The 13,774-nt window shown below is 43.5% G+C and overlaps 1 protein-coding gene across 1 annotated transcript in view; it reads left to right on the forward strand.

Annotated features, from left to right (window-relative positions):
* The window catches only part of LOC306984167 (uncharacterized protein), a 292,265-nt gene that overhangs the window by 175,584 nt on the left and 102,907 nt on the right, over positions 1-13,774 (forward strand). The window lies entirely within an intron of this gene.

Consider the following 13,774-nt stretch of genomic DNA (forward strand, 5'->3'; position numbering starts at 1 on the left):
TATACAGTAGTCAACATTTGAAGTGGATCAAAACCTTTCATCAAAGTTATACATTAATTTTGAACAATACCTGTTCTTGTCTTAGGACAACTTTGATTCACTTTTTTGATCCACTTCAAATGACTACTGTATATAAATTGCGACGGTTACTCAGTCAATAAAGCACAGGTAGCCTATTTCTCCTGTTATGGGTCGCATCTGTCAGATGAGACCCCAATACGCCAGTATTGAAGTAACGTCTCTGTTCCCTCCTTCAGGGAGCAGGTGTCACATGTCTGTCCTGTCTTGTTATGCACATGGGTGTTTTGTTATTTTGGGGCCATGTGCTCTTGTCATTGTCTGGTCCCTCCCCCTTGTTATCTGATTATTGGTTTAGTTGTCCCACCTGTCCTGCTCGTTACCCTCCTTGTTTGCCTCCCTATTTAGTCTTCCTGTGTTTGCTGTCCTGTGCTGGTTCGTTGTACATGTTACGTGTGTCTGTGCCTGTCCTGCCCGTGTTGGAGTTAGTTCTGATTTCCTTTGTTGGTTTGTTTGTTTTATGTTTTATCTTTTATTAAAATCTCTGCAATTGAATCCACGTCTCTCGTCTCCCACTCGTGACAGAACGAACCAGCCAAATGTGGATTCAGCGGAGTGAACTTTCTCCTGCTGAGAGGGAGAATGGGATTTCCTTGGCGAAGTATTTCTCCATGTGTGCCCAAAGGAATTTGGAGGAAAATTCCTCGTCACTGGATCCGTCCAGCGTTGGGACGTCATCGGTGGTTTCGGCCAGCCTCGAGTCTTCAGGCATCCGTCGGGGAGGACGGAGGAGGAGGAGGAGATCTGCGCTGGCCCAGTCAGAGACCGTGCGCGTCCCGTCTGCCCAGTCAGAGACCGTTCGCGTACCGTCTGCCCAGTCAGAGACCGTGCACGTTCCGTCTGCCCAGTCAGAGACCGTTCGCGTCCCGTCTGCCCAGTGTGAGACAGATCTAGAGATGACCATTTGTGGGGCCGCCCAGGCAATGATGGACCATTTGGAGCGTCTGGCTCGGATCCTAGACATGCCAGTGTCTGCTGTTCCTGAGTCGGAGCCAGTGTCTGCTGTTCCTGAGTCGGAGCCAGTGTCTGCTGTTCCTGAGTCGGAGCCAGTGTCTGCTGTTCCTGAGTCGGAGCCAGTGTCTGCTGTTCCTGAGTCGGAGCCAGTGTCTGCTGTTCCTGAGTCGGAGCCAGTGTCTGCTGTTCCTGAGTCGGAGCCAGTGTCTGCTGTTCCTGAGTCGGAGCCAGTGTCTGCTGTTCCTGAGTCGGAGCCAGTGTCTGCTGTTCCTGAGTCGGAGCCAGTGTCTGCTGTTCCTGAGTCGGAGCCAGTGTCTGCTGTTCCTGAGTCGGAGCCAGTGTCTGCTGTTCCTGAGTCGGAGCCAGTGTCTGCTGTTCCTGAGTCGGAGCCAGTGTCTGCTGTTCCTGAGTCGGAGCCAGTGTCTGCTGTTCCTGAGTCGGAGCCAGTGTCTGCTGTTCCTGAGTCGGAGCCAGTGTCTGCTGTTCCGATTTCGGTGGTCCGGAGACGGAGGAGGAGAAGGAGAGGAACCTCTTCATCGGGTCGTCTGGTGGGTTCTAACCCAGAGACCAGCCCGGAGGCAACTGCCATCCCTGCCGCGCCGCCCGAGCTGCTCGCCCTGCCGGCCCCGCCCGAGCTGCTCGCCCTGCCGGCCCCGCCCGAGCTGCTCGCCCTGCCGGCCCCGCCCGAGCTGCTCGCCCTGCCGGCCCCGCCCGAGCTGCTCGCCCTGCCGGCCCCGCCCGAGCTGCTCGCCCTGCCGGCCCCGCCCGAGCTGCTCGCCCTGCCGGCCCCGCCCGAGCTGCTCGCCCTGCCGGCCCCGCCCGAGCTGCTCGCCCTGCCGGCCCCGCCCGAGCTGCTCGCCCTGCCGGACCCGCCCGAGCTGTTCGCCCTGGTTCCTGAGCCAGTTCCTGAGCCGGTGGTGCCTGTTGCAGTTCCTGAGCCGGTGGTGCCTGTTGCAGTTCCTGAGCCGGTGGTGCCTGTTGCAGTTCCTGAGCCGGTGGTGCCTGTTGCAGTTCCTGAGCCGGTGGTGCCTGTTGCAGTTCCTGAGCCGGTGGTGCCTGCTGCAGTTCCTGAGCCGGTGGTGCCTGCTGCAGTTCCTGAGCCGGTGGTGCCTGCTGCAGTTCCTGAGCCGGTGGTGCCTGCTGCAGTTCCTGAGCCGGTGGTGCCTGTTGCAGTTCCTGAGCCGGTGGTGCCTGTTGCAGGTCCTGAGCCGGTGTCCTTTGCTGTTCCTGAGCCGGTTGCTGTTGTTGTTCCTGAGCCGGTGGTGTCTGTTCCAGTTCCTGAGCCGGTGGTGGCTGTTGCAGTTCCTGAGCCGGTGGTGTCTGTTGCTGTTCCTGAGCCGGTGTCTTTTGCTGTTCCTGAGCCGGTTGCTGTTGTTGTTCCTGAGCCGGTGGTGTCTGTTGCTGTTGCAGTTCCTGAGCCGGTGGTGTCTGTGACCGTTCCTGAGCAAGGGTCTATTCCTGTTCCGCTTTGGTCTTCACCGCCATGGCTGCCCGAGTGGTCGTCTTCACCCTGTTCGTCTCCGCCCTGGCCGCCAGATGGACTGTCAACTCCGCCCTGGCCGCCAGATGGACTGTCGTCTTCGCCCTGGCCGCTCGAGGGGTCTTCACCGCCCTGGCCGCCCGAGGGGTCTTCACCGCCCTGGCCGCCCGAGGGGTCTTCACCGCCCTGGCCGCCCGAGGGGTCTTCACCGCCCTGGCCGCCCGAGGGGTCTTCACCGCCCTGGCCGCCCGAGGGATCCTCACCGCCCTGGCCGCCCGATGAACTGTCCGCTTCGCCCTGGCCGCCCGATGAACTGTCCGCTTCACCTGTCCCTTCCGTCCCGCCCTGGTCTGTCCCTCCCGTCCCGCCCTGGTCTGTCCCTCCCGTCCCGCCCTGGTCTGTCCCTCCCGTCCCGCCCTGGTCTGTCCCTCCCGTCCCGCCCTGGTCTGTCCCTCCCGTCCCGCCCTGGTCTTATGGAGCGTCTGGTAGCCGCTCCGTAGGGAGGGGGTAATGTCACATGTCTGTCCTGTCTTGTTATGCACATGGGTGTTTTGTTATTTTGGGGCCATGTGCTCTTGTCATTGTCTGGTCCCTCCCCCTTGTTATCTGATTATTGGTTTAGTTGTCCCACCTGTCCTGCTCGTTACCCTCCTTGTTTGCCTCCCTATTTAGTCTTCCTGTGTTTGCTGTCCTGTGCTGGTTCGTTGTACATGTTACGTGTGTCTGTGCCTGTCCTGCCCGTGTTGGAGTTAGTTCTGATTTCCTTTGTTGGTTTGTTTGTTTTATGTTTTATCTTTTATTAAAATCTCTGCAATTGAATCCACGTCTCTCGTCTCCCACTCGTGACAGCAGGGGGTTACATTAGTATAGGCAATTGTGATTTTCGTTTGTTGCTGGCGCTGTATTTTACTTTATTGGTTACATTTTCCAATACTGACCAATGTATATGTGGATTTTTTAATTTTATTTATTAATAGAGGCATATATAACGATTTGGAGAGGCTCAGTCAGTGTTCCTTCATTTGCAGCAATGCAAAACATGCTGCAACAATTTCCACTGCCCAGTGTTTTTAAACTGACCAGACGACACAAGCATAATCTTACGCCAACATATACGCCCGTTTCGACGCAAGATTGATAAATGAGGGCCAACGTGCTTACGCTAAGAAAATACAAACAATTATAATGTATTAAAGGCAGGGGCGTCATGCAAACCCAAATTCTGGGGGGGCACAATCTGAGACCGTCGTTGCAATTGTTTTCTAACGGGTGATATGGATCATGTTAGGAGGGGTCAGGGGGTTTCTCCCCCTGAAAATTTTTAAATTCTGGCTGCTAAACATACCATTTCAATGCAGTTTGGGAGGGACAGAAATACCTTTAACGGAGCTAGCAACAACCCTCCGTTGCAGCAACGTTACACTGACACAACTTAAGTTAATGCTCTGAATTCGCAGCTAATATCAAATCCATAACTTTTTGATCAAGTAAACATTTCCAGGTCAACCACAAATAATCCCGCTACCTTTTAATATCATCCGATAACTAATTCAATGCCGATTTGTTGCTTTGCCTACTTACCACTTCATTGCCAGCTCAACGTGCGAGAGTGAGTTGCTTGAACATACACAGAGATGCGCGGTTGGCGGTTACAGCCGCGGAAAAACCGCGGATCGGGCAGATGACGTGACGAAAAATAATAATATTTTAATTAAATTCGGGCGGGTGGCGGCCGGTTGAACCAATCAAATGAAAAATATATGTATACATTTGTTAAATATTGTTATCCGACTATACCTACATCCAAAAAAAGAAAATAACGAATGATATTACATGCGCTTCATGAATCATGAGGCGCGCGGTCTCTTGCTCTCTCTCCCTCTCTGCCGTGCACGCGCTACGCGGTTTGGAGCACAGTCTCTGTCTCGCGGGCGCGCTCGCTCTAGATTCCGGGAGATTTTAACTAATTTGCGGCCATCAGTGAGCCGCTATCAATATGCGGGAGACTCCCGGAACTTCCGGGAGACTTGGGATGTCTACATTTCTATACTGAAATAATATCGGAATTATAATTATTGATTTTTCATTAGGCTATTTTTTTGGTGCCCCCTCAGCTCGCCCTATGCACAGCGCGTGGTGGGAGCGGCGGCGCTGTCTTATAGTCGTCACCCTCCCTGACATGACAGTGCGTAGAGTTTGCCTATAATGTAAATGACTTGTTATTTTATTCGAGCTTTCTATCTATTTGCTAAAAAATAAAGTGAAATAGGCATTCATAGTAGGCTAAATAGCAGCATGTTGAAATGATGTGCCAAAATGCGTTTTATATCAGGCTAACTTACAATGAAAATATTGTACAGTAGCCTATCAGATAAGGTCAGGTTTGCCGAAGTGCGTTTAATTTAGGCAATTTATTTATTTGTGTCCCTGTGCGCCGATCGGAGACGGAGTTCACTGCTGACATTCTGAGGTAACGTTAACTCGCGGCTGTCATCAGCAGCGCCGTCCATCGCCCAATCAGCGGATGGCTGGCGGGTGCGGTTTTGAAAATTGGTCAAAAATGTTGGTGCGGATGGATGATGAGTTTTGTGATGCTGTTGCGGATGAAATAATAGCTCTGGTGTATTATGGAGCATAATAGGAATAATGTTTTAAAAATAAAAAATTATCAGGGAGGAAAAATCTGAGGGGGCACGTGCCCCCTCACTTTGAATGGCCATGACGCCACTGATTAAAGGGATACTTCAGGATTTACCATTAAACTTTGTATCAGTAGAAAACCTGTAGTATTTTCAAATTACTGTGCTTCCCTCCCTCATACCCCCCTGAGACGAGAGATTTATGTATTTTTTGTCTGTAAAAAATCCTCAGATGACTTTGGATTTTTTGGCCAGAGGCTAAAAACTACAGCCAGTTGAAGGCGCTAGATCCGCATGTTGTCAACCTGCCCATAGAGCGTGGGATCATCTCACTCTCAGAATGTACAAATAGTGTCAGCCATCTTTTTTTGGAAGCTAAGCTAACAGGTTCTTATTCTGTGGAGAAAGCTTAGTAGGGCTTTTTCAGGGACATGTCCGGCCGTCGAGATCGTCCTAAATGTCCGGGATTCGGCTTTTGCTTTCTGCAGTTGCCATTCATGCTCACCTTTTGTTTCAATCTAACTGAATTTATTCCGATTGGTGAATAAGAATGTAGTGTTTACATGAACGCTAAACAAGTGATGTTTTAATGTGCGTTTTAAACATTGCTAAGAAAATTCCCGCTCCTCCGTGAGAGATACGAGACTGGTGTGTCTCACAGGTGTCGCTCATCAATAATCACGCCACCGGCCTCGCGTCGGTCTCCCGCGGCCCTCAGTCTCGTCCTGCTCGACACAGTAAACATAATAATTTGGCGACTGTAGAACAGAAAAGCTGAATCCCGGACATTTTTGGCGATCTCGAAATCCCGGGCAGACTTGTCACGGAGACTCACGACTCACTAGTAGCCTAACCTTGTTGTTTAACTGCGCTCTTACCGGTAGGCGTGGCTTGGAAGTGGCCTCCTAGGGCAGCGAAGCGCAACATTCTGGGAGATGTTGTCTTTCACGCACATGAGCCACAAATACATTTTCTGGCTTTTCACAGTCTAGAAGGCTCCAAATTTTAAAATAATTTCACATTTCTACTACATAAATGACCCATTTTAAATACACATTTATCTTTACAGAGGTGATGTATCCCTTTAAGAGATATGAAGATTTACCTTACTATGGCGTCAAATGGTGGACAAAACAGCGCAAGCGCATACACACAAGTGAATTACAACATTGTGAAGCACCGTGACAAAAGCTTGCATGTAAAATCCCAAACTGGAGCACAAAAAATATGAGTGAGCGCACAAATTAACAAGTCGCAAGCAGAAATAACAGCCGTGAGTCCAGACAGGTTCCACACGCTGATTTAAACACTCGCGCAGATTATTTTGAACACACTCGCAAGTTATTTTCTACACGCACGTGCCGATTTAAACACACGCGCAAGTTCTTTTCTACACGCGCACAGATTATTTTGAAATCACACTCGAGTTCTTTTCTACACACACAGCTGAAACTCAGGGGCGGGGCCCAAACCCTCCTGTTAACAAATGCTATTGGCTGATGGCCATATCGCAGCTTCTCTGAAAATCTTTTGATTGGTTGCCAAAAATGATGTCCTCCTGTTGCGATTGGCTGTTGTTGGCCCACTCCGAACGAAGACACTCAAAACAGAAAACGGGATGACAGAAGGTACGTTTTCTTTCCAATTCATACACGTATTTATATGTAACAACAGGTTTAAAAATGACACTGTTCAATATATGTAGAATTTATGTAGAATTAACACAAAATTTTTCATTTACAAATGCCTGACCTATTTTTTAGTTTATCAATACAAGGATGCATTTTGTAGCCTGGGAAAACCCAGACCACTCTCAGTTGTAACTGAGTTAGGGTCTGGCAAAGCTCCATAGACAATTCATTTCCACAGGGGCGTCACCAACGGACGTCGCTCAAATGGCTCTGGGCGCAATTGGATAGATCTAAAACCAATCAGAGCGATGAATGACATGACGTATGCAGAGCGACGGAGAAACATCTGAGACTCTCAGCTATTCTCTGTTTGTGTTAACGAAAATGACAATTTTAAATCGCTTGAAACAGACGCGATAGCTGATTCAAGAGTGATGTTGTGATGTTCCACGGCGGCATCCATCTTTGTAATGTACAAAATCTGCGTCACCGTCTCTGCTCTGTCGTCATCGTGTAAAGCCCGCCCCAAAGTTTCTGATTGGTGCCGCGATTTAGACGGATTGGAAATGGGTTTCAATGGGCTCTTTGCCAGACCCACTTGCAGAGCAAATCTAAGGCCCCGTTTACACGATGGGAAAACGCAGATATTTCTCTGCGTTTTGGCCTGTCATTTACACGAAAACGCCGTTTTTTTTTTTGTTTTAAAAAATAATATATTTATTAACTTTTTTATCAACATATATTACACACATACCAGAAACAAAAATACAAAATGCAGTATAGCCACATATTGATGTCTTTCGCATCATTACAACTTAGCATATCTCAATTTGTACAGGACTCACATCCTCAAGACTAATGAACTAAAAAAAACAAAAAAAAATAATAATAAAAAATAAAAACACACCAAAAAAAACAAACAAAAAAAAAACATACAAACTATTAAGGCCTCCTAATACAAATACATTCTATAATCTCACATATCTTCAATTGTCTCTTTAAACATGTCACTATCCTCCTTCTCTATGAAGGATCTAAAGGGATTCCAAACATCTTCAAAAGTCTTACCCTTTCCTTTAATAATATATGTTATTTTCTCCATTGACATATTCAGTACCATCTCCCTGAGCCACCTTTTTATGCTGGGTGGTTCTAGATTCTTCCACTGTATTGCAATGAGGCGTTTAGCTTTTAAGATACACATAGAAATAAAGATACATTCCTTTGACTTAAGCTTAGGATACAGATGCAGTAGAAAAATCCTTGGTCCAAAAGGAAGACTCACATTTATAATTTTACCAATCATATTATGCACTTCTTTCCAGAATTTTGATATCTCTTCACATTCCCATATACAATGGAAAAAGGTACCTTTACAAACATTACACTTGGGACATGTATCTGGTATATTTTCATTAAATTTGTTTGATAATACTGGAGTTATGTATACACGCATAAGCCAATTATATTGCAACAACTTTAATCTCGTATTAACTGTTTGTACTTGAGCATCTTGACAAATCTCACTCCATTCATCAGGTGTGATCTCCTCGTTAAGATCCTTACTCCATGCTCCCAAACGAGAGCTAGAAGACTCCGGGGAGCCCTCTACCAACATATTATACAGAAGTGAAATCCGACCTTTATCATAACAATCTTTGGTAACTACTCTTTCCAAAACTGATAATGGTGGTATATTTCCAGTACTTTTTTGAAATGATAAAATGAAACTTCTTATCTGTAAGTACCTAAAAAAATGACTTTTAGGTATATCAAATGTATTACTCAATTCTTGAAATGACATAAGATTGTCTTCCTTATATAAATCTTTTATACTTTTAATACCTTTTTCTGGCCATGTCTTAAAACCTACATCTACTTTTCCGGGACTAAACTTAAGAATTCCCCATATTGGACAATAGCGAGATATCTCACTTGTATAGGAGACATTCAAATATCTCTGCGTCTCATGCCATACCCTTACCATATTTAAAACCATTGGATTCGTAATATTACCCTTCATTTTCTGTAAAATTTTACGATCTGAATCATATAAATATGATTCCAATGGTATTTTATTCGGGATAGAGTTTTTTTCCATTTCTACCCATACGGGTTGTTCATTAGATGTTGAGAAGAAAAACATAATAGATCTTAACTGGGTAGCAGTATAATACCCTTTAAAATTAGGACATTGAAGCCCCCCCCTATCAAATGGCAAATATAAAAGAGATCATCTAATTCTGGATCTTCTATTGTTCCATATGAATTTAATAATTAGCTTTTTAAGTCTAGAAAACAGATTACTAGGAGGTGGGATCGGAATATTCTGAAATAGGTACAAAAATTTAGGTAAAATATTCATTTTTAAAATATTAATTCTTCCTATTAAAGACAACGGTAAAGAAGCCCATCTTTCAACCAGCGTCACTGTATTCTCAAAAATTGAATTATAATTTTTCGTTACTATGTCTTCCAGTTTTGGAGTAATTTATGTAAAAAATGTAAAAAATTCCACATTATTAAACATATCTACCTTACTGATAGGACTTTTCCTTTCTTCTTCATTCAGCAACATAACTGAAGATTTTGAATTATTGATCCGATACCCTGAGATTTTCCCAAATGTCTCTATGATTTGAATTAAAGCTGGAATGGTTGAGTCTAATTTCTTTAAAAATAATATAACGTCGTCAGCAAATAGCGCTATTTTATGTTCACTGCCAAACATTTCTATACCTTTTATATCCCTTTCTTTTCTGATTGCAATTGCCAATGGTTCAATAGCCAACAGAAAAAGGAGAGGGGAAAGAGGCGATCCCTGTCTACATCCCCTAGAAATATTAAATTATTTTGATATAAAATTATTAGTTAAGACCTCTGTCGAAGGATTCTGATACAACAATTTAACCCATTTGCAGTATTTTTCTCCAAATCCAAACCGAATTAAAACATCAAACAGAAAATCCCATTCCACCCTGTCGAATGCCTTTTCTGCATTTAGTGCTAGTACTGCAGTATCTTTTTCCCCCTTTTGTTGATGCAGAAAATTTAGCACTCTTCTTACATTATGGCATCCTTGTCTATTTATCATAAAACCATTCTGATCTATCCCTATGACGTAAGATGCTACAGTTTCTAATCTTCTTGCCAATATTTTGCTCAGGATTTTAGTGTCTGAGTTTAGTAAACTTATAGGTCGAAAATTTTCACATTTATTGTTAGGTTTTCCTGGTTTAGGCAATAAGGTAATTATAGCTTCATTCAAAGACATAGGAAGTTTATTCTCCGCAAAGGCTTCTACTAGCATGTCTAACATAGGTCTTACTAATTTATCTTTAATTTTTTTATATATATCTATGGGGAGACCATCAGGTCCCGCCGCCTTCCCCGCTTTCATCAGATCGATCGCCTCTACCACCTCTTGTAAACTAATGTCTTTTCCTATTTCCTCTCTATGTTCTTCTGGTATACTAGGTAACTCCAAATTATCCAAAAAAGTTTTTTGTATTTCTGAACCCGAAGTACATTCAGAATTATACAGTTTCATATAATATGATCTAAATAAATGATTAATTTCTTGTGGGTCAACAATGATATTACCATCTGACTCTTCAATCGAATCTACAGCCCTCTCCATTTGCTTTTTTTTAATTTGCCACGCCAACACTTTACCTGTCTTTTCCCCTTGATCATAAAATGTTTGTTTCAGCTTTAATAACTTAGCTACAGTTTTATTTGCAGAAAGTGTATTATATTTAGATCGAAGCATTAATAGCTGTTTATGTTTATCTGCACATATCGAATCACTATGATATACTTCATTTTCCAGCTCTTTAATCTCTTTTTCCAAATCTTGTAACTCCTGTCGAGATTTTTTACTTTTAGAACTACAAAAACTAATAATTTGTCCCCGAATAAAACATTTAAATGCTTCCCACCGAATTCCTGCTGACGTTTCCAATTGATTTGTTTCAAAGTAATTATCAATTTGATTACCCAAGAACTCTACAAATGATGCATCCTTAAGCCAACTTTGCTGGAATCGCCATTTAGGTGGATCTTTAACTAATTTTGAATCGACATACGACAAAGACACTGGTGCATGATCAGAAATGACAATACTAAGGTAATGAAATCTATACATTTTGAAAGCAATTGGGCTGACACAAGAAAGTAGTCTATTCTAGAGTAAGTTTGGTGAGTTGCCGAATAGCATGAATATGCCGTCTGTTTTGGATTAAGATGCCTCCATATATCCACTAGGTTAAGCTCTCCTATAAAATGTAGAATCTGTTTTCTAGAATTCACATGTGCGGTATCAACCCCCGTAGATCTATCTTTTCCTGGATCAAGTGTACAATTCATATCCCCCGCCATTATAACCTGACCTGGTAATGAAGCCACCATCAGAAATATGTTGCTATAAAATTTAGAGTCATCCTTATTAGGGCCATAGATATTTACTAAATTTATTATCTCTGTTACCAATCTTCCCTGAATAATCACAAATCTGCCAGCTGGGTCCTTAATAACATTATTTACTCGAAATGGCACAGCTTTATGTATTAATGTAATTACCCCTCTGGCTTGTGTAGTAAAACATGCCGAGAATACCTGTCCTTGCCACCTTCTTTCAATTTTGATCACTTCCTCCTTAGTCATGTGTGACTCTTGCAAGAATACCACATTTGCCTGTATGTGCTTAATTCTAGTCATCACCTGTTTAATCTTTTTTAGTTTCCCCAGCCCCCTGCAATTCCATGAAAGCTTAATCCCTCCTGTCTGTGCCATTTTTTGTTTTAACCATCCTCATTACCTTGAACCATATATTTGCCAAAATATAAGAGGCCGAACCTAAAATAACTAAATAACATAAAACTAATAACAAAACTAATAACATAAAATATGAACTTACCCCAGCATTTTCCATGCTTCACTGATACCATCTGTATCAGTAACCCCCTTCCATTCCCTACACTCGACTCCTTAAATGGTCTTCTCCTATTTGTTCTGTTGTTCAAAAAAAATGAACACCAACACCTCTATCCATCGTCACCGTTTCAACCTTCTTATCCATTTTTATACCCACATATTTTAACCAAGCCATGACTTAACATGACATCAATAAAATATTATTACCTCAAAGAAAAAAGAAGAAAAAAACACAAGAAATACGCTGACAATCTGTCAGTCTTATATCTCCAAGTAACATCTTTCCAACTATACACATTATATTAACCTAATATCTTCAGACTATTATCTTAAAATAAAGTCAAACTTTCACGTTGTGTCCTTTCTTTTTTTCCCCCAAATATTATAGCAAATGCGCCCTCTTCTGAACCTTAAATGAATTAACTTAAACATCAAATACTTAACTTGTTACCCTTATTAAAACAAAATTAAATATCTACTCTGGGCGAATATAGGCTACAACCTACCGACAAAGAAAATAAACTACCATTTTACATTTAGTCCTCAGTACCCCGCATTAATACCTCAGTTTACTTGTTCTCAATTTGTTGCATCACTTTATCCATTACTTCTGGACTCGATACCTCAGTTCACTTGTCCTCGACCTGCTGCATAAATTTCTACACTTCTTCTGGGCTATTCATAATCACAGTACGGTCTCCATGTGTAAGAAGCAATCGAGCAGGAAAGATTACTCTGTGTCGGTTGATTCCTTTGTCACGCAATTTTTGACGGATAGCATCGTACTTTGTTGCCTGTGAAGCTCTGCCGACAAATCCGGGAAAAAACGAAGATTGGAACCTTTGTATTCAATTGCTCCCTTCCTCTTTGCAGCCTTTAGAACATGTTCCTTCTGTTTGAAATTGAGGAACTTCATTATGACAGTCCTCGGCTGCACTTTACCATCTTGTCCATTTTTTTTACCTGAGCTGGGTATTCGATGAGCTCTCTCTATTATCAATGGCGTAACGCTTTCTCCCAACTCCAAAGTCTCTGTTAGAAACTTTTCCAGAAAAGCACACGCATCCGATCCCTCTTCTTTCTCCGGCAAGCCAACCAACCTAAGATTATTCCTCCTACTTCTGTTCTCCAAGTCGATTACCTTATCAGCCATTGATTTCATCTGTTTTTCCAGCGTATCATTTCTGACCTTCAGTTGGACTATTTCGTCCTCTGTCCCTGAAATTCGTTCCTCCGCCTCTGTCAATCTCTCTTTGACATCCCCGACCGCCGAAAGAATTTCATCCACCTTGCCGCTTACTTGTCTTTCCATTGCTTTAAAGGCCTTCATCATCTCCGCGTTACTAGGATTCTCGTTTGAGGCCTCCCCCCCTTCATCCTCCGTCTCTTCGTGCTCGCTCAGGCTTTCAGGTTCGGATGGCATAATTTGTGATTCCGCTTCCAATCTCCCTTTATTTTTTATCTTTTTCTTCGACGGCATTGTTTTAGTATTCGCTTTAGCTATTCCACCAACTTAAATTAAGTATCTTAAGTGGTTTTAGAAGGATTGATTCTAACCTAATGCACAAGGGTTGAAATCTGCGACTTTTCACGCCACCGCCATAACCGGAAGTCGAAAACGCCGTTTTTATTCCAGAAAACGATCATTTCTAAAAACTCCGGCCAAAGTGGAGATTTCTGAAAACGCCGGTTATATGTTGTCGTGTCAACTGGGAGAAACGGGGTTTTAGGTTCTCTCTTGTCGATTCTGAGGATTCTGATTGGCTTGCATGGCTTTATCCTTCTCCCTACACTGCCGCCCATAGGTTTAGCATAGTTATAAAGGCGCTCGACGGCGTATTTATGCGGGTTGTGTGCACGATGGGGGAGAAATATTCGTTTCTTTAAATACCCGGCTATGTGTAAATGTGGCCTAAATTTGCCGGAAGTGGTCTGGGTTTTCCCAGGCTATGTATTTTGACCTGATTCTTCTAAAATGGCTGACCCACGTTTGCATGTAAGTGATTTAAATATTTATTAACATTTTTACATAATTGACTTGTGTAGCTTATAGATAA

The sequence above is a fragment of the Phoxinus phoxinus genome, assembly GCF_949152265.1.
Source record: "Phoxinus phoxinus genome assembly, chromosome: 17".
Taxonomy (NCBI): domain Eukaryota; kingdom Metazoa; phylum Chordata; class Actinopteri; order Cypriniformes; family Leuciscidae; genus Phoxinus; species Phoxinus phoxinus.